This window comes from Lonchura striata, chromosome 5 (assembly GCF_050655825.1).
Source record: "Lonchura striata isolate lonStrDom1 chromosome 5, ASM5065582v1, whole genome shotgun sequence".
Taxonomy (NCBI): domain Eukaryota; kingdom Metazoa; phylum Chordata; class Aves; order Passeriformes; family Estrildidae; genus Lonchura; species Lonchura striata.
This window is the reverse complement of record NC_140707.1, coordinates 65,098,510-65,117,214: the sequence shown is the minus strand read 5'-3', so window position 1 is coordinate 65,117,214 and position 18,705 is coordinate 65,098,510. Positions and strand designations below refer to the sequence as shown.

The window sequence follows — 18,705 nt, the reverse complement described above, 5'->3', positions numbered from 1 at the left end:
CTCACAGATTGGTTTAGAGTAGAAAAACACTTGGCAACGTAGGTAGTAGGTATTGGGGAATAATTGTAAACATGTTATACGTAATATATCTTATAAAAGATAGCAGCAGCCCTGGGCGGGGAGGGAGACGAAGAAGACAGCAGATAGAGAGGATGTCAGGGTGTGTGTGTGCCTCTACCCAGGCCGCTGATCAAATAGCTGCAGTCCAAGAACATAATCTGTTAGATAACTAGCAATAAACTGCCTTGAGACCGAACAGCTAAGCCTGCGGAGTTTTTCTTTGGAAGCACGGGTTGGAGGAGGAATTTCACCACCACATGTGGCCCCAAAACAAGGCTGGGGTTCCCACAGCTATCATTACATGTCCTTTTGAAAATTCCCTCTCCATCTTTCTTGTAAGCCTCCTTTAGGTACTGGGAGGTGCTATAAGACCTCCATGAACCCTTCTCTTCTCCAGGCTGAACTCTCTCAGCTTGTCTTCATAGGAGAGGTGTTCCAGCCCTGTAATTAACTCTTCTGGACTTGTCCCAGGAGGTCCACATCTTTCTGCTGTTGGGAACCCCAGAGCTGGATGTGCCACTCCATGCTGGGCATCACAAGAGCAGAGGAGAGGGGGAGAATCACCTCCCCCAATGTGCTGGCCATGCACAGTGCAGCTCAGGATGGGGTTGGCCTTCTGGCTGCAAGCACAGGCTGACAGGTCAGTAAACACACTCAGGGTACAAATACCTATGGTTGAGAAACACTGATGGAATGAAGGAGAAATAAATTGAAAGAAGGCAGTGGAACAGGTTTCACAGAGAGGAAATGTGATGGGCCATGTGACCAGCTGATAATAAATTAATACAGACCAATTGCACTGGATGAGGATCTACTTAATTGATGAGAGGTTTTAGCACCAAATATTTGACTTAAGGTTGCTGTGTTATATGCAAACCCATTTAAAAACCTGGAAAGAAAAGTTGTAGCCAGCTGTAGCATCTTCTTCCTGATCTGCTATTGGTCACAGAGCCTTCCAGGATAAAGTGGTAATTTTCATTTTGTTGGCTAAAGATCAAGTATTGTAAGGAGTATGGTCATACCTTTTATTAGATCAGCATTATAAATGATCCAGCAATCCCATCAATCAATGGATGCATGAAAAATGTTCATTAACTTTCTCTCCTCTCATGGGATTCCCTGAGATGCCATCAGGTAGCACTTGCTAAACAAATCAGACCTGAGAGTGAGACTCACTTATGCAAACCCAGATGTAGCAAATTACAGGACAAAGCTGTGGACCACATGGAAAAGGCAACCCAAGCAAAAGGCACAGCAAAATGTGCAGAAGAATCCTCTCTCACACACACTTGCACACACACAGAGGCAGTTCTGGATCACCAATATTTGCACATTGACAACTCTCCTTCCAATAAAGTGCACTGGTACCCTGGAAGGCAATTTTTTTTTGCTTTCCTATCTTGAAGCTGCCTGTACTGTTCACTATTTGTGTGCTTCATGCCAAAAACCAAAGCCAATGCAAGGTCAAACAAAGGAATTTCCTGGCCTTTTTTCAGTGAGAGCAGGAAACAGGGTTCCCCATGCCTTCAACATGCATATCCTCATTTTTGTCTGCATTATTGTTCTGATGGTAGACAATCTCCTTTCCTTTATTAAGTCCTCCTTCTTTGGGTGGGAGATTGAGAAAATTGTATTTGTTTGCACCTGCTTCTTGAGGGCTCTATTCTCCAAAGAATGAAACTAGCATTAGGGAGGGAAAAGATTCCTGTATCAAACCATCCTATACACGTGAAAATTGATCTGTTTGTAAGGTAAACAAATGTGTATACAAGATTAATTCAAAAATGTATGGAAAGATTCTTGATTTACTGTTATTACTATACAGCACTAATATGTATGCAAAATAATTTAGGCTGCGTAATGCAGTACTTCAGTTCTGTCTCACTACCAAGATTTGCACTAAAAGAAGCCAAATAACCTTTCAAACAGATTATTTTTACTTAAAATACTACAGTGCTCCATTTCACAACAGTAGAAATAAAATGGAGAAAAAAGGCACTTCAGATAGCAAATGAATTCATTTCAGATACATTGGCAAATTTCAAAAGGTTAAGGTACCAATATTAAATTTTTTAAAAGGACAGAATAATGTTGGAGACCTTTCCTTGGAATCTCATTTTGCATGACCAGTATTTGTAGAAGAGACAATTAAAACTGAAAAGATCAAAATTTGTGATGCTCTCCACCTGAAGCATGTCTATGGGAGATGGCAGATTTTATATTGGGCCCCAGGCTTTACAATTCAGATACATCTTAGAAGCAGTCCTTGCCACATTACCAGAACAAATGAGTGCTAACACATTCTTGCTTTGTAAGCAGAAGTGTCTGCCACTCTTCATTTAGAGGCAGCTCCATTGATTTTGCTTTCAAATTTCATACATAAGAGTGACAGGATCCAACTCCAAAGTTTCTGTGATTCTTTTGTGCAGGCTCACTCTGATAAAATTTTCAGTTGACTCATGGATACTTTTTCGAAACATGCTCAGTTGGGCTAGAACTTTTCAGCCTGGAAAAGAGACAGAGGAATACAAAGGTCTAGAAAAGCCTGAGTAGGCTGGAAACCTGGTCAGAGACTGACTGTTCACTGCCCCTTTCTGTACTGGGCTAGTGGCAACCACAGATAACTACTGAGAACCAGGGCCAAAGCAAACAAAAGTATGTGGCTGTTCCTGAGATCAGTGATGGATGGATATGTGTGAATTCTTTCCAGGAGTCACTGTGAAAGTGAAATGCACTTGGAGGAGATTTTTGTGTGGAATTACTAAATAGAGAGAACACCATTTTAACCCTAAGAGCTGAAAGCAGCCTGAAGCTGAAAGAGGAGACAGCAGCCCAAGTTCTTACAGGTCAGATTGTGAACCTGGTGAAGAAAGGAAGGAGCAATAGGTGAACCCTTTGTCCATACAGCACAGCTCTTCCTAGGGTTCCTTGCTCTGGTATCCAGCTCCTTGCTTTTGCAGATGAGGATGCCATGTACTTCCCCTGAGGAAGCCATGGAGACTTAAAACCAGCTGTGCTCTTTGCCCATCTGTCCCTATCTCTGCTCAAAACCATCACACCCTGATCACAAGAAAACTCCATGTATTATCCATCCATAATTGACCAAGGGGGAATTTAATCATGGCATTTGTCACAGTTCTCTTTTCTCAAAAATGTTTTAACCAGTGACTGTCTATGGAGTAAAATAGAGATTTTCAGAACATCAGGAGCAAAAGCCCCACCCAGCTATTACAAGAAAGGATGAGCTAGCAGAGCTTTCCTGGCAGAGTGCCGGGGGATGCTCACGGGCTCTTGTGTGTAGTGTCCTGCATCCAGAGAGAGGCAGCAGCTCCCCATGGATTGTGTTCCCTGTTGGCTGTTCCTAGGCATTCTGATTTTTTTTTTCTTTTTTTTTTCTTAATTTCTGTTACTCTGGAGCTGTCTAACTAACAGTGACTTGTCTCCAGTAGGCATATGGAAAACCAGAACCCTCTGAATCAATAACCTTTACTAAAGGTTCTAACTCTGGGGAGCTCTCAAGCTTTTACCAGAGGGTTGGCAGGTCCAGTGAGGAAATTCACATCTCCCAGATGCTGCTTCGGAAAATAATTTGAAATATGCAGGTTTAGCTGGGAATTCTAGTTTTGAAAAACTGTGTTTGACATAGGCTTTTTTTTTTTTTTTTAATTAAGAAGTAAAAAAATTTGAAACATTTTAATTATAGTAACCTGCTTCATGTAGTGTGCAGATAATTCAGGCAATTGAACTATCTAATGAATAAGCCACTAATTCTTAAAAATGCCTTACACATTCCAAACATAGTATCAACCATTAAAAAAAAATCCATACTCCTGTGTTTGCTCTTATTTTCATCCAATAATAGCAATAGCCACCCCAGCACAGGGCATTCTCAGGGATTAATGACCAGCTGGGACTAATAGCACCCTTGGCTATACCTCTGGCCATAAATGCTTGTCAGACTACCATCAATCCTCAGAAAATGCCCTATGACCAGATCATTACTACTTAACCAGTAGTCAGAATGAAAATGAAAAGCAGATGTAGGGAGAGTTGTCAGGAATTTTCACATGGGACAGTGTTTGCCCCTCTCAGAAATCTTTGTGTTGGGGTTTCTGTGATTGCTCCTTGTGCAGCTGTGCCCCTCAACCACATTTACTGAGGCAGGAGATGTGAGGACTCAGGCTCATAAGCGCCCCCAGTCCTATTCATCCTGGGGCTGGACAGAGAGCAGCACCAGCTTTGGTGCTATCACTGACTCCTGTCCAAAACATCCTGCATGATGCATCCTGCATCTTCCAGGACAGAGCCTTTTCAAACCCATCTTCCCAGGATGGCCAAAGCTGAGAACCTCAGCCTGGCTAAATCATCAACAAGCTGTGGAATTTGCAGCGCTAGGGAAACACATTTAGGGAAAACCAATAGGAAGAGAAGCACTGGTTCATGCTGGTGGTCAGTGTATTTTCATATTTATTTCACACTGGCATTCAGAGGAGGTGCATATTGAAGACTTGACCCAAGATCTCTCTTGCTGTTCTGTGAATTTTCAGCAAATAGCAGCAAAATCATTCCAAACCACGTGCCACTGTATTGCTGGAAATGCCAAATGTTTGTGAAGGCAAGTAAGGAAACATGGATGTGATTTGACTGACAACCAACTGCTGCCATTTTTACTTTTTGCCGACAGAATGACCCCAGGAAATATTTGTGCTGGCAAATTCGTAGGTGCAAAATGGGAAAATGAATTGAAGCTAAAACTGGCAGGAAACTGCTTTCTCCACTCTCTTTAGGTATGTGTGGGTGTTCACATATTTAGAAACTTAATTAATAGCTCTGAGGGACTTTCCCTGGCTATTTTTCAATGAAAAATGTTTCCAGTTGGTTGGGGTTGTTCTTTAATTTTTGCATTTCTATATCACTAATTAAATCAAATAGATCTGGCCTGGAAATCATCAAATAGGGAAAAAATTATTTTTCAGATAGCCATTATCAGAAGATAGCTGTAGGTAGTAAAAATGCTGTACATTTTACTTTCTGAGGGCCCTCATTTCACTGGTATCTACTTGAGATTCTTTCACAAACCAGCAGTGTCCATCTGACTGAGGCTTTTACCTTTAACCCGCCGCTCCTTTCACTGGGAGAAGGGATATCTCTCCATTGCATTTATCTTCTGATTATTTTAAATTTATTCTGTTTCAATAGCATTAGGAGTCTTTTTATACCCTGTCTACAGATTTTTTTCCTTGTCTACAAGTTTCCAACTGTGTGAAGGAAAGGGAAGATTTTTCCAATCATTCATCCTAGGATATTTTCTTCATTTTGTCATTCTGATAAATGTTAAATACAAATGAGAGGGTGTGGGATGACATGAAAGACCAGTGCAGAGCAAACACAGAAGCTCTTATTGAGGTGCACAAGGAGCATTCTTGATAAATCTGTCCAAACCCCTCTGAATCCATCATCTCCATAATTTGAATTAATTCATCTTTTCCTTTTGTGGGAAAGAAAAGAAGCTATCTAAATCAGTGGGATTAAGCAGTATTTTGCCAATTTACACTAACACCTGGCTTCTTTTAGATAAGGCCCAAATGAACGTTAGCTCATGCCAAAGAACAGCCTCAGACTATTGACCTAACTGTTTAAGTTATCATTCCTGAGATTTGGAAGAACAAATGCTGGAACTAATCCTGTCTATTGCATGTAACCTTATGCCCAGGGAGGCATTCATGAAATGTTATCAGCATCATGTGTCAAATTACTTTTACATATATTTTTATTATTATTTTTAAAGGAGAAACTAGAAATGAATATCAATTGATCCAATAATAACTGAAAGTATTACATCCTACGTACATGACAGTGGTCATAAAGCTGATGCAATCATTATATTATGCAAGGAGCAGAAAACTCTAGGGAGAATAAAATATGCAAAAACAACCCAGAAAATAAAGTAATATTCAATGACGGAGGGAAAATGGCACATGGTAACCTGCTATACTAAGCTTTGCTGTGCCTTGGGAAATCTCAGCCCTACTCTAATATGAACACTATAAGTAGCCATTTACATAGAAAATGTGAAATAAATGCACCTGATCCTTTGGTTTTGGAATTGGGGCCCTTTGAAACCAACATGAGAATTTCAAGGCTCAGTCCTGCAACTTCTCCCCAGTCAGGAGGTTGATACATCAGCATAAAATCAGCATAGCCCTCACCCAGCTCCACTTCATCCCATTTTAATCTATACCTGGCTGGGTCTGCAAAGATGTCCTAAAGCCCAAGCTGCAGTCTCTCCCTGAGTAGCATTGAACCAGAACACCCATACCCTAAAATCACAATAGATTATTGCTGGTTTGAATTGACTGGGATTCTGTCCAAGCAGGTGACAGCCAAAGGGATGGTGAAAAATATTTGTGTCTGTGAAGAGCCTGCAGTGGGAGCTGGGACTGTGCAAGGGAAAACAGGGAACATAGAATAACCCCCATAGATTATTGCTAAATAAAAACAAGAGTAGTGTTGGCAGTCAGTGAGTGTTTGTCCAGTGCTTTTTTTCTTTACAGCACTGTGCAACCCATTGTCAGCTCTTGTATGGTCTGGAAGTACATTTGCCTTCCCCTTGGTTGGGTTTGTTCCTGGGAGAAGATGCTCTCACAGCAATGGCTGGATAGCACAGAAATGGTTAGACCTACACAGAAATTTGCCCCCTTTTATTGAATTACTCCTGCCAGTTTGGGGTTTGCCCAGGGTGGCTCTACTGTAGGAATAAAAACCCTAGTCCCTCACAATCAGATGATCTCATCAAGCTGGTTCTCTCACTGAGCAGCTGCACCTCAATTAGAAACTAGTACCCATGAAGAAAGCACCATTGGCCAATTATGCTAATTAGATAATAACCACCACCTCTTCATATGGCAGGCTTGTCACATCTCTCACTGGTATCTTATTTTATTATAAACTGCACTGAGGAGAATTTTTACTTTCCTGCCCTATCTCTCAGGGGAGTATGAACTCACCTGATTATAAAATCTGATTTCTAAGTCCAATCCCTGATGGGTTTTGGAAAGTTCACACTCAGGACATGGTTTGTCACAACTTAAGGAGATTATTTGACAAGAACTGTTTAAAAGAAAATTGAAGGAAACCTGCTTTTACAAGAGCCACTGGAAGCCCCACTGCCTACAACCCAGTGAGTACATCATTTATTCAAAATAATTATTTCATGTTCAGAGGGAAGAACTGTTGCTGCCCTTCATGCTAAAGAGTCCATTTTCATGCAATTCATACAAGAGTAATTTAGAGCTGTAACTTATGGATTTAATGTCTTATTTGTTGGGAAGTGGTCTTCAAAAAGTGCTTTGAATCTATCCTCTCATTGGACTCCATAGCAATTTGTTACCATTGATTAAAATAACAATGCCTTGTCATTAACCCTTTTAGAATTGTATGTGGAGAATTAATGTGAAGTGTGATTAGAGTGGGTTTCTGCTCAAATCAAGTAGAATGCTGGTACACTGGAAATGAACTGAATATCAGGAAGGATGTTAAAACCTCTCATTTCCTTAATACAATGTCGACATCCAAGTTATGCCAAGAAAAGATAATTTGAGACTCTTGTTCATTTGATTGCCCTTTTCTACTTCGAAGGCTGTCTGCAGAGGATAAGAGCTTGCACTTTAGGGTGATGTCCATAGGAGAGATGAGAGCAGCCTGCTGTGGGGTCAGAGCCTCCACGGGGCACAGCAGCCCTGCCCTGGCTGGGGAAAGCAGCACAGCTCGTCTGGAGCCCCTCAGCACTGCCCAATTTCCAAAAAGGAAAAAAGGATCCACACAAAGGCCAAAGCTCAGCAGGGCTCTGCTCAGCCTCTCTGCCCTGGCACGTGTTTGGTGGTGCACATGAGAAAGGTGTGAAAGTTGCTCATTATTGTTACTGTGTTGTTGGGCTCAATAATATCTTGTTGGCACTTTTAAAGTAACTGTTCCTCTTTAAAGTAACTGTTTAATTAAAGTAACTGTTCCTCTTTAATTTGTTTCAGGATTGCACACATTTTTTGAGTATCAACAATGAGCATTTCTGATCACTTTGTCATCATTGGAGTCTTACAGCAATTGCTAGTTTTGTTAGTTTAAGTATTTACAATTTTTGATAACATTTAAGTGCATTTTGGTTTTTTCCTGTTCCCAAGTGGCCATTATTTTTATTTTATTTGTGATGTTTTGATTATGCTGTATGAAGAGACACCCATTTCTTTCAGAGCCACAGGTCACCATTGCTGCTTGACAGTCTTATTCCTATTTAAGTGATAGCAAGTTGTGAGCAATATAAAACTCCAAACAGTGTGCTCTTTATTCCAAACAGACAATAGGTAAAAAAAGTGGAATTTTCAAAACGCTGAGACAGGGTAGGAGCTGTATCACAACCAACATCATGTCCACAAGCACACACAACCTCTCCTAAGCAGCATGGTCTGCAAGATATGAGTATTGCATTTGTACCATGAACATGATGTGCAGAAATCAGGCCTTCAGAAGAATGGAGTGCTGCAAATATCCCTGTTTACACCTCTGACACCACTGATGGCACTCGAGATCCCCAGTGTGAGGTGCACAGAGACAGGAGACACCTGGAGCTGAACCAGCTCACAGTGCAGAAGTGAAATTCCTTAGTGCCTCTGGGATGGGGGCAGAGCAGCTCTGAGAACAAGACTTGACGGAACAAACCTGTTCAAGGCCCAGTTTAGTCACAGAATTAAAAAAGAGTGGAGGAGAGCTTTTCTATCCTTGTGACTGGCTTCATTCACAAGACACAACACTCTCCATGTGATTTCATTTACCAGCAAGTTCAAAGAGTAGAATGATAATGAAGCTATCTCTTTTTAATATTCACTTTTCCTTAGAGTCCAAAACATTTATGAAATGTTTTCTACTGGAATCTGAACACCACTGCTTCTAGATGTAATGCTTTCAAACCTCCTGAGTAAGCTACACTACAGTGTCCAACTGTATTGTAAATAGAACAAAATTATTCCTAAAGTTAATTGAAAAAAGAAAACCTACCTCTATTTGCATGCATAAAAAGCTAACCTGACATCCCAAAAGCAGCTATTATATGTCAGCATGTCATGTGCACTGGGAATATCTGATCCAATTCACAGCTCATAAATGTCTAATTAAAAAAATATATATACAACAATTTTAATTGGTTCATTGCATCATTTCTTTTTATTACAGTTTTAAAGTCTTGCACAATAGTCCAGGCTAAAACTCTCTCAATTTGCAGGGAAAAAAGAACTATGAAGAAGGATATAACTATGAAGTAGGAATTCAATAATCACTATATGTACAGGTATAGATAAATGGCTGAGTGTTGGTTAGAATATAAATCTGGGGTTTAATAAATCACAAAGTAGTTTGAATCTATCTGTGACAGGTTTTTGAAATGCCATAAGAGTCACTGTAGAATTAAAAAGTAGAATCAAGTTCTAGGTTCACACAAAACTCCAAGCTGAAGAGTGTAATAGAGACATGTGTGAGAGCACATTGCTTCTGGTTTAAAAAAGACAGAAATCAGAAAATTATTCTTATTGTTGGTTTTATCACTGTTGGGTTTTAGAATGCTGCAGCAAAGAAAGTTAAAGAGGAGATATCTTTTGGCTAACTCAGTTTTTATCTGATACCTGATAAAGAAAATTCAATTCATAATTATTTATGAGCCAGCATCAAGTAGTTTATTACTCTGATTACTCACTAATCATTTCCCGTAAATGCAGTGACCTAAAAATCCCATATAATCAATAAAGAAGTAAGTTTCAGATTTAAATCACTGTACCTTGTATTCTTGAGTAAACCTTTGGGTAATTTACAAAGGCTGTTGAATTTTATAGTAAGTGTTTTTCAAACCAAGCTGGATTCTAAACAATAATGACTTTTTAATGTGGATCTGTGATTACATTGTCATAGTGAAATACGACAGTCTTTGACTGCATTCGAAATGAGGCAGAGGGTGAATTACTCCGAAGGCACAGATTACCATAGCCCCAGGTAAAGCAATCTTCATAAATTAAACTCCAATCTAAAGTGACCTGTCACTACAAACCTGTTGCTACTCTCAGTAACTTAAATTTCAGTGTACAATTTGTAAACAAGTTCTTTTCCTATTACCACAGTAGGGGGAGAGTTACTTTGCTAAAGTGCTTTAAAACGAATGTGAGGGAGGAGAATTATACAGAGCGTTTTATGGGTTTCTTTTCCGTAATTTCAATAAGCTGTTAGTTTAGGAAATGCAGCTTGTTGTCTGCTAAAATGCTTATGTTTTAAGATCTCTAAAGCTGTCAGCTGAAGGAGCCTTTGGCATAAACAGCAACTGCAGCATTTTCCTAACTAATATTTAACACGCTGAGCAAATTTGACTCTCACACTCGGCAAGAACATCTACAGTTCAATGGTATTAAAAAATGTTTTGTACATTTAAATGCTTCAGCTGCCACTTCTCAAAGGGTTTTCTGGTTTTGCCATAGCTCAGTCTGGTGAAATCTATTTTATAAATGTCTTTTTCAGCGATGCCAGAGCAGCTGTCTTCTGAAAATCATATGGCTTGTGTGGTAACTGAAAGCTGAGGGCTTTGCTCAGGGTTGGCTTTGGACATCCACAGCAAAAACAGCAGATAGTCATGTAAACATGGAAGTCCTGACCCTTGGTACTTTTCACCCAGCCCACTGACATCCCAGTTTTTATCCTACACATCTGTTGGCCCAACAACTGCTCTTCCAGTACTTGCTATCACTTGAAGTTTGTAAAAAATTGAAAGGTTACCCCATAAAGAGCTGAGCTAATTCATTGGAGTTGTACATTTTGATTTTCAGAAAGCCAGACCAAATTATGTCTCCTTGTTATGAAGACATTGATATATAACTTTTTTTTACTACATTTTCTGCAAAGAAGAAAGTTTAGAAGGCAGTAATTTAAAGTGAAACACATAGTTTTGTTGATACAAGAACTAAAATGAAACATTTTATGAAAATATTTTCAACCTCTTTTAGGCTTACTTTCAAAGCCTAGAAATTAATCCCATGATGTTTGGAAAAGCCTAATCTTTATTGCAACTACCTAAAAGAACAGCAGTTGATGGCTAACAACTGCAAGTTCAATTTGTTTTGAGCAATATCTTCATATTCACAGAACACGTGTATGGGTTTTTTCCCACTGGTTTGCTCTTTAATTTTACAAAAATCTCAGCCAGCTTCACATGCACGACCAACATGATGGTGTCACAGTGTGGGGTCTAGGTTTGAGTCACAAGCTCAGTTCTTGGCTTCCTGGAGTGACTGGTTTATACACAGGAAGGTAATGAGGAAGAAAAGAGTTTCTCTGTTCTTCACCCTCTGGAGGGTGAAGAATTCCTTACTTAGAATGACAGGTCTGGGTCATGAAGACATTTCTGAGCACCTGAGCAGAGCAGGTTGAAGAGGACCAAATTTAGCATGTACCAAATCTCTCTTAATATCAGGTTTTCAGGCTTCCTTTAGGATGATCATGTTCCTCAGCCTATTTGGATACTAACATTGTGTCCACTTCCTAATTTTTTCTTCTTCCTTGTTTCATCCATTCTCTCATCATAATCATAGAGAATGCCTTAATAAAATGGGTTTTGTACAGACATTTTATATCTGCTAGGCTGTTTGCATCATGTGCCCGCTTACTTTAAAGCCAGTGACCAATTTCAACCAACCTTTATGTCTAAAGAGATCCTATTCTTCTATGAGCTGTGTGAACTCTTCTCTGCCTATCTTTCCACACAAGGACCATGTAGGTGCTAGAAAATTTACCTTAAGGTGGTCAAAAAGAAGAAGCAAGCCTAAAATAGAAAGATGGCCAAGTTAAATTATTAATCTTGTGTTGCATTTTGAGGAAACTCAGCTGAAACAATCAGAAAAAACCAAACCAAAAAAAAACAACAACAACAAAAAAAAACCAAAAAAACCCCCAAAAACAACAAAAAACCCCACAAAACTCCACACCAAAACAGAAACCCATATTAAACTAATTTTTCAGTTCTCACATTGTCTGCATTTTTAAGGATGCATAAAGACTCTAGATGCCTCTAGGATTTTTGCATTTGGTATTTTGTCTAGGCACAAGTGCAGCTGCAAACGTTCTGATCTTGCTGAGTAGTTCAATGTGCAGTTCATGTTACATCCTATCCGATTTCCAAGTATCGAGCTTCTTCACAGATTTTTCTCCCCTAATTTTGTCACAAAGCTCAAATATAGGAGCTAGAAGAAGGAAATTGTGCAGGAAAACACAGCTGTACCTCCTGTACCTGCAGCACTTCCTCAGGGGGGTGGCTGGAAGCATTGGCTCAGCACACAGCTCTCTCATTCCACATCTTCCTGTACCTGCTCTTCAGCAGCACTGCTTGCACAAAATTTATTTACTCCTTTTCCAATGATGCCTGTAAGTGAAAGACTCCATTCCCCAGTACATCCTGCTTTTGTGGCTGCACCTCAGCCTTCAGGGAATGTCTGCTGAAATCAGTGCCCACATGTTTGGTCAGGAGCAGGTAAGAAGCTTCCACCTGTGCATGTTATTGAGCCTGTTGAGACAATCTGACTGCAGGCACTGGCTTATTTGCTCTGCTGCCAAGAATATCAATTGGATATTACACTTGCTATTGATCCAAAGGAAGATTTTGTTGTTGTTGTTGTAAAAAATGTGAATGCATTATGCAATGTCATGTAACACTATAAAGCAAAATAAAAGGTACAGAAGGGAAAGAAAGCAGCAGAACAGAAAGACAGCAATATTAGCTCTGCAGATTTTCCAGCCTATAATGACATGTTTTGGCAGATGGGCAAAAAAAACCCATGGCATATCTGTGGGCGTCTGAGTCTGGAGATGATTCAGCTTCTCTCGGCTGTGCCTTGACGGGCTTGTCTGTGATGACTAAAAGTACAATCAGGCTGCCTGGTTTCATATTTGTAGCACCTTAACTGAGAAATAAACATACCTGGAGCAGCCCAAAATGCTTAAAGATTAATCTGGAGGATGGGTTTCATTGTCCTCCCAGATCTTTATCCAGCCTGAGATGCTGCATGCCAGGCAAAGAGCTGTAAGGTGCTGCAAGGGTCTCTGAGCCCTTTGCTCTCCCCATCTCTTTTCTCTGCCTCTAAAGAGGAAATCTTCTCCTCTGGGCTCACAGTGGGTCCATGGCTGCTGGGGGAGATACCCCACCACATGTGGTGCAGATGAGGCACCCACAAAGCAGTGAAAGGTGTTTGTGTGGGAATGAGTTTTGGAGGCTGGGCTCTTGCTCTCCCTGCCAGCTAACACAACTCTTCTCCCAGGGGTATGCAACACCTCTCTGAACAGATTTCAGGGTGTTTTGCACTGACAGCTGTCTCATGCTGAGATGGAGGCCATGAAAGCCAAGTTTCTACACTTTAAGGTGGTTCCTAGACAGCCATGAGCCAACCTCTCACAGTTCTGGTTGTATTTCCCTGACATGCACATCTGTGGCTGTTCTGCCACATTTAGCAGAGCTACCTAAGGTAGTTAAGAGTTCTGATTTTCATGTACTAGTTTGCAGCTCAAAGCTGTAGGGTTGTGCCAGAGATCTAACTACTCCTTCCTTGGCCACAGCAGGGAAACAGCAGAGAAATCATGACACCTGTGGCATCTTGGTATCTGTGGTAGTGCTTAAATGGGAAGGTAGGTCAGCTGGATGCTAATTTTCAGGGGATAAAACTCTTAACCCTGGATCTGTGAGCTCTTGTTCTGCCCATGATCACAGTACCCTGTACTCTGCACATTTAGCAATATGCCCTGAGCAAAGGTTCTTAGTCTGCTGCCTACCTGCAAAAGGAGTCAGGTTCAGTCTGTGTGGCCCCACAAGGACCCAGTATTTTCTGTCTTTTCTTCTGACTTTTCACATGGATATTTTGAGTTTATGAAGTCCTTGAAGGGACATATAATTACAGGAACAAATCACACTTTTGGCACAGCAAGAAATACAGCAATGTGGATAAAATATACCTCATAGTCCTGCCTCATTTTTTCTTCTAGTGCTCTAAAATCTTCTCCTTAAATCAGGGCCTCCTGAGTCTGGGATGCCCTACAGGAATTCTCAACTCCTCCCATGAAACATGGACTTTTACTTCTCTGTCACACAAAAGCAGCTTCCTTTTTTCTTAGCTTTCACACTGCTCCCCTCCCACAACCTCATTTTTTTTTCCTTTGAATATGTGGACCTTTTGTATTGGGTTCGTATGGCCAGGTTTTGGTAGCAGGGAAACTACAGGGGTGGCTTCTGAGAGAAGCTTCTGGAAGCTTCCTCCATGTCTGGCATTGCCAATGCCAGGCATCTCCAGGACATCCCCACTGCTGGGCCAACTAGCAAAGTTGGCACAACTCTGTGATAACATATTTAAGAAGAAGAAAAAGTTATTGTACAGTTGTAATTGCAGCTGGTCCCCTTCAACTTGGACTATTCTGTGACCTCTGACAGCTCTCCCTGACCAGGATAAGGAAAAAAGTGATAAATTGTGATAAACTGATCATAACTCCCATTCCTTGGCATGGAGGAGATAGAGCTGGGAAGGACGTGGGTGGGAAGAAGTTGTTTATAAGATCTTAATTTTACTTCTCATTGTCCTGCTCTTATTTTGTTAGTAATAAACTCAGTTAATATCTCTAATTTGAATCTGTTCTGCCCATGACAGTAATTGGCAGGTGATGTCTCCCTCTCCTTATCACAACTCATGAACCCTTTGTTATATTTTCCCTCTCCAGCTACAGAGGGGAGTGATAGAGAGGTTTTGGTGGGTGCCTGGCATGCAGCCAGGTTCAACCCTCTGCACCTTTCCATTCATTTTTTCAGAGAAATGCAAACAATCCTGAGGCCATGTGACTATACTTGTAATATGTGCATGGCAAAACTTAGAGATGACAGAGTGATACGTTGCACATTAAATGGAAAATAAATCTAAACACCCACCAGCTTATATTTAGCATAAGTATCAGGCAGTGTGTTCCAGTGGATCTGCTCCAACATACACCAGGGTGGATGCAAGCCAAAATCTGAGCAGCAACAAACAGCCCATTATCAATCCATTAGTCCTCACTGACTGAGCTATACACATAAAATCTTGTTTTACATGCATACTCCTGCCATTCCCCAGCAGAGATAATGAGATTACATGTGCTGTATCACTCAGCCCAGAAACTTGTCACATTCTAATGAGTCTCTTCACTCTGCCCACAGACACAAATAAAATACCTGCATTTTCTATTGTACCAAAGAGGTACCCAGCAGCCAGATGCTCGCTTGAGAAAACTTAGTGACACCCTGCAGCACCCAGCTAACACACATGGGATGATTATTGCCAGTGTTGTCTGTCACTTTGCATCACAGGGAGACAAAATAGCAGAGGTTGTGGCTCCCCCTACAGTGTTATAAGCTGGGAAATTGAACGTGAAGCATCCATCATTCCCCCATTTTCAATATAAAAAAGACCCTGGCCTTGCCTTGCCTTGCCTTGCCTTGCCTTGCCTTGCCTTGCCTTGCCTTGCCTTGCCTTGCCTTGCCTTGCCTTCCCATCCCTGGCACAGCTGACCTCAGGGATACTCCACATTATATAAAGCTGGGGAAGGAGGGGAACATTTGGAATTATGGTGTTTGTCTGCCCCAGTCACTGCTGGTTATGACAGAGCCCAGATTTCCTGGGAATGGCTGAATACCTGCCTGCCCATAATTCCTTGTTTTGCTTTGCTTGCTTGTGCAGCTTTCTCTTTACTTTTTAAACTGTTCTTATCTCAGCCCACAAGTTTTATCATTTTACTCTTCCACTTCTCTCCCCTCTCCCACCACAGGAGACTGAGGGAGAAGCTGTATGAGGCTGAGTTGCCAGCTGGGGTTAAACCACAATGCCTTTCATTTCTAAACCTGTAAGTATTTTGTAAAACAACAAATTAGGTGCTCCTTCCTTCTCTTAATGCAGAGTAATGCCCTTAGCAAGCACACAGCCATAGCTGAATGTGGCCAGCATCAGAAAGCACCTGAAAGAAGAGAAGTTTCCCCACCCAAAACTCCATTTCTTTCAGAAAATCTTTTTGGGAGAGGCATTTCTTTGTCTTTCCCACAGTAGCCTTCTCTCCTACCAAATGGTGGGTCCACTGGTGATTCACCCAGGGAGCCCCATACTGAAGCCATCCCTTGGATATTGATGGAACAGTGCCACACAGGTAAAAGTTTCCTGGGTGTCCCACAGTGCTTCTGCAGCACTACAGTTCAGTGTTCCATTTCAGGGTGCCCAAGGGCAGTGTAAGTGGTGCACGTGCCTTCTGCAGCTGCCCTGTTTTGGAATAAGGCTGTTTTTTGTGAAAAGGGGGAAACATGCCTTTGTAGAAGTCCCTGTGCTAAAATTCTGCTTTGAGCTGTTAGTTTGCAAATGGCTTCTTTTGTTTTAGTGGGGAAAACCCTGTTATAAATAAAAGAAGGATCTAGCTGCTCATTTTTACTTTTTGATGCTGGATAGGTCTCCATCTTGCTGAAGAGCTGGAAAGGAAAAAATGTGTACAAAGGGATGGCCAATTTATGCCCTAGATTTTAAAGCAGAGTAACTCATTGATCTTGTCTGGTAGATTTGCTTAAAATTCAGTGGTACAATATGTCTTAGAGCCTGAAGAGACGAGTGAGGATCTGTATAGCTTGCGTGAGCTGAGGAGAAAAAGAAAAAAATCTCCCATTACTGTATAGAGTGGTTGTCTTTTCAATTATGGATGAAAAGATGAGTATGACCCTGAGGGGTTGGATTCAAACAGAATGCAAGGTGGGGAGAGCCCTAAAAACAAGCAAAATCTTTACTAAGAGATGATTAAAAGGGAACATAAATGTCTGGAAGTGTTTTGAAGAAGGAAATGCAATGGACTGGGGGAAAATGGTTATGGTGGAATCTGGAGTAATGGTATTAAATTAACAAAAGGAAAAGGTCTGTTGAATATCAATAGAATCCTTTCTGTTTTCCTGTGGCATCATCTCCCAGGGGAAGTTGCAGGAGCTCCATCATTTGAGTCCTGGCAAATGACTTGGGACAAACTGCAAGAAAATGTGGTTTAAGGCACATTACTGAGATGTTCAGGGATGGAGTTACTGACCTAGTGGCTCATTTCTCCCTTCCCCCTTCCCGGGGATGCTACAGCATTAATGAAAATAAGGGGGAAAAAAAGATGCTAGGGCAGGGTAGAGCTTCTGTTTATACATGAGTGGCAGTGCTACAGCAGCAGCAGAAAGAAGCAAAAAGATGTGTTCAAACAGATTGAGAGGACTGGTGATGGGGGAGGGAGATACACAGAAGAACTGAATTGCATGAGGAGTGAGGAAGGGGAGGGGAATGGGCTGGCCAGAGGCTGGCAGGGCCCCTGGACAGGGACTACCAGAGCTGCATAAAGGCTCTTGTGTCCTGGCAAGATTTCTCCTGCAAGGGACTGCTTTTGGACTCTCTCCACTTGTCATGAGGAAATATGTTCCTAGTAATTCATGAAGCAAGTGGTCCTTGCAGAATGTGGTCAGAGAATACAGAGCATCAGGCAGGGCAGGAGGTGCCATTTGTATCTTCCCAGGCCACTTATTCCATGTCTCCCATCACCTTTCAGAGCTTATAACAGCTTCCTTTGGAAGGAAGGTCCATGCATGCCTGATCATGCCCGTTTTGCACCTCTATCTTATTTACCCTATTGAAGGGTTTCAAATGTATCTTGAAGCATTCCTAGGCTAAGCCCCTGGTGCTGTGGAGGAGATTGGCCTTTTCCAAGAGAAGGAATGCAGAATAAAAGGGGCAAATGGCTCAAGCAAGGCCATGAAACATCAGATCTGGAGCCACAAATGCTTCTCGTGAGCCCCCAGGCCATTGCTCAAAGCCCATATCTGGCCTTGAATCCCAGTTTATCCATGGACTTTATGAGCATTCACCACTTCCACTGCTTAAAGTCAAGCATGAGCTCTGAAGCTTGAGCAGATTATCTAACTAGAGTATGGCATAAGATATTCTACACAGACAGCTCAATAATTATTTCAATGGAGAAAAAAAAAAAATCAATCTTTTTTGTGTGGAGTCCCTCAGCACCAAATTAGAACAACCTGGAGTCTGGGCTTTGAAAGGAGACACTGTAGGAATCTGAACATTTTGTTTTCCTTTAAATTCAACTGAAACCTTTAATGCTGCACAGAACCACTTGTCTGCAGGAACAGGGGTCAGAGGAGGCACTAAGGGAAAAGGAAACTGAACAGAGTTTCTCTTCTTTCCTGAGAAGATCCTTAAATATAAACATAAATTTTATAATAGGAGTGTGTCCAATAGCTAAAAAATGAATCCACTCAGAAAAGCAATAATTTCTTGTTTTAAAATTAAAATAAAATATTCATAGAGCAAGTTGTCCCTCATCAGGACAGAAGAGAAAACAAATTTGATTTCTATAATATAAGACAACAAAGATTATTAAGTTTCATGAAAATAAATTCAACCATCTTAAGATTAGGCTATAAATGCTAAGTATATTGTGTCAAAAATTAACATAAAAACTTCAAATTTGTGCACCAATTCAAAATCAGATTTAATAAACTGCGATTATAAAAGTCATTTGGTGAGAATTCCATTATAA

General features: G+C 41.0%; 1 long non-coding RNA gene across 1 annotated transcript in view; it reads left to right on the top strand.

The window, feature by feature from the left end:
* The first annotated feature begins 356 nt into the window (after window positions 1-356).
* Window positions 357-18,705, top strand: part of LOC144246380 (uncharacterized) — a 76,561-nt gene continuing 58,212 nt past the window's right edge. Inside the window, exons 1-2 of the long non-coding RNA XR_013340087.2 lie at window positions 357-12,610; window positions 15,919-15,993. This is a non-coding gene — a long non-coding RNA (uncharacterized LOC144246380). The remainder of the gene's footprint in view (window positions 12,611-15,918; window positions 15,994-18,705) is intronic.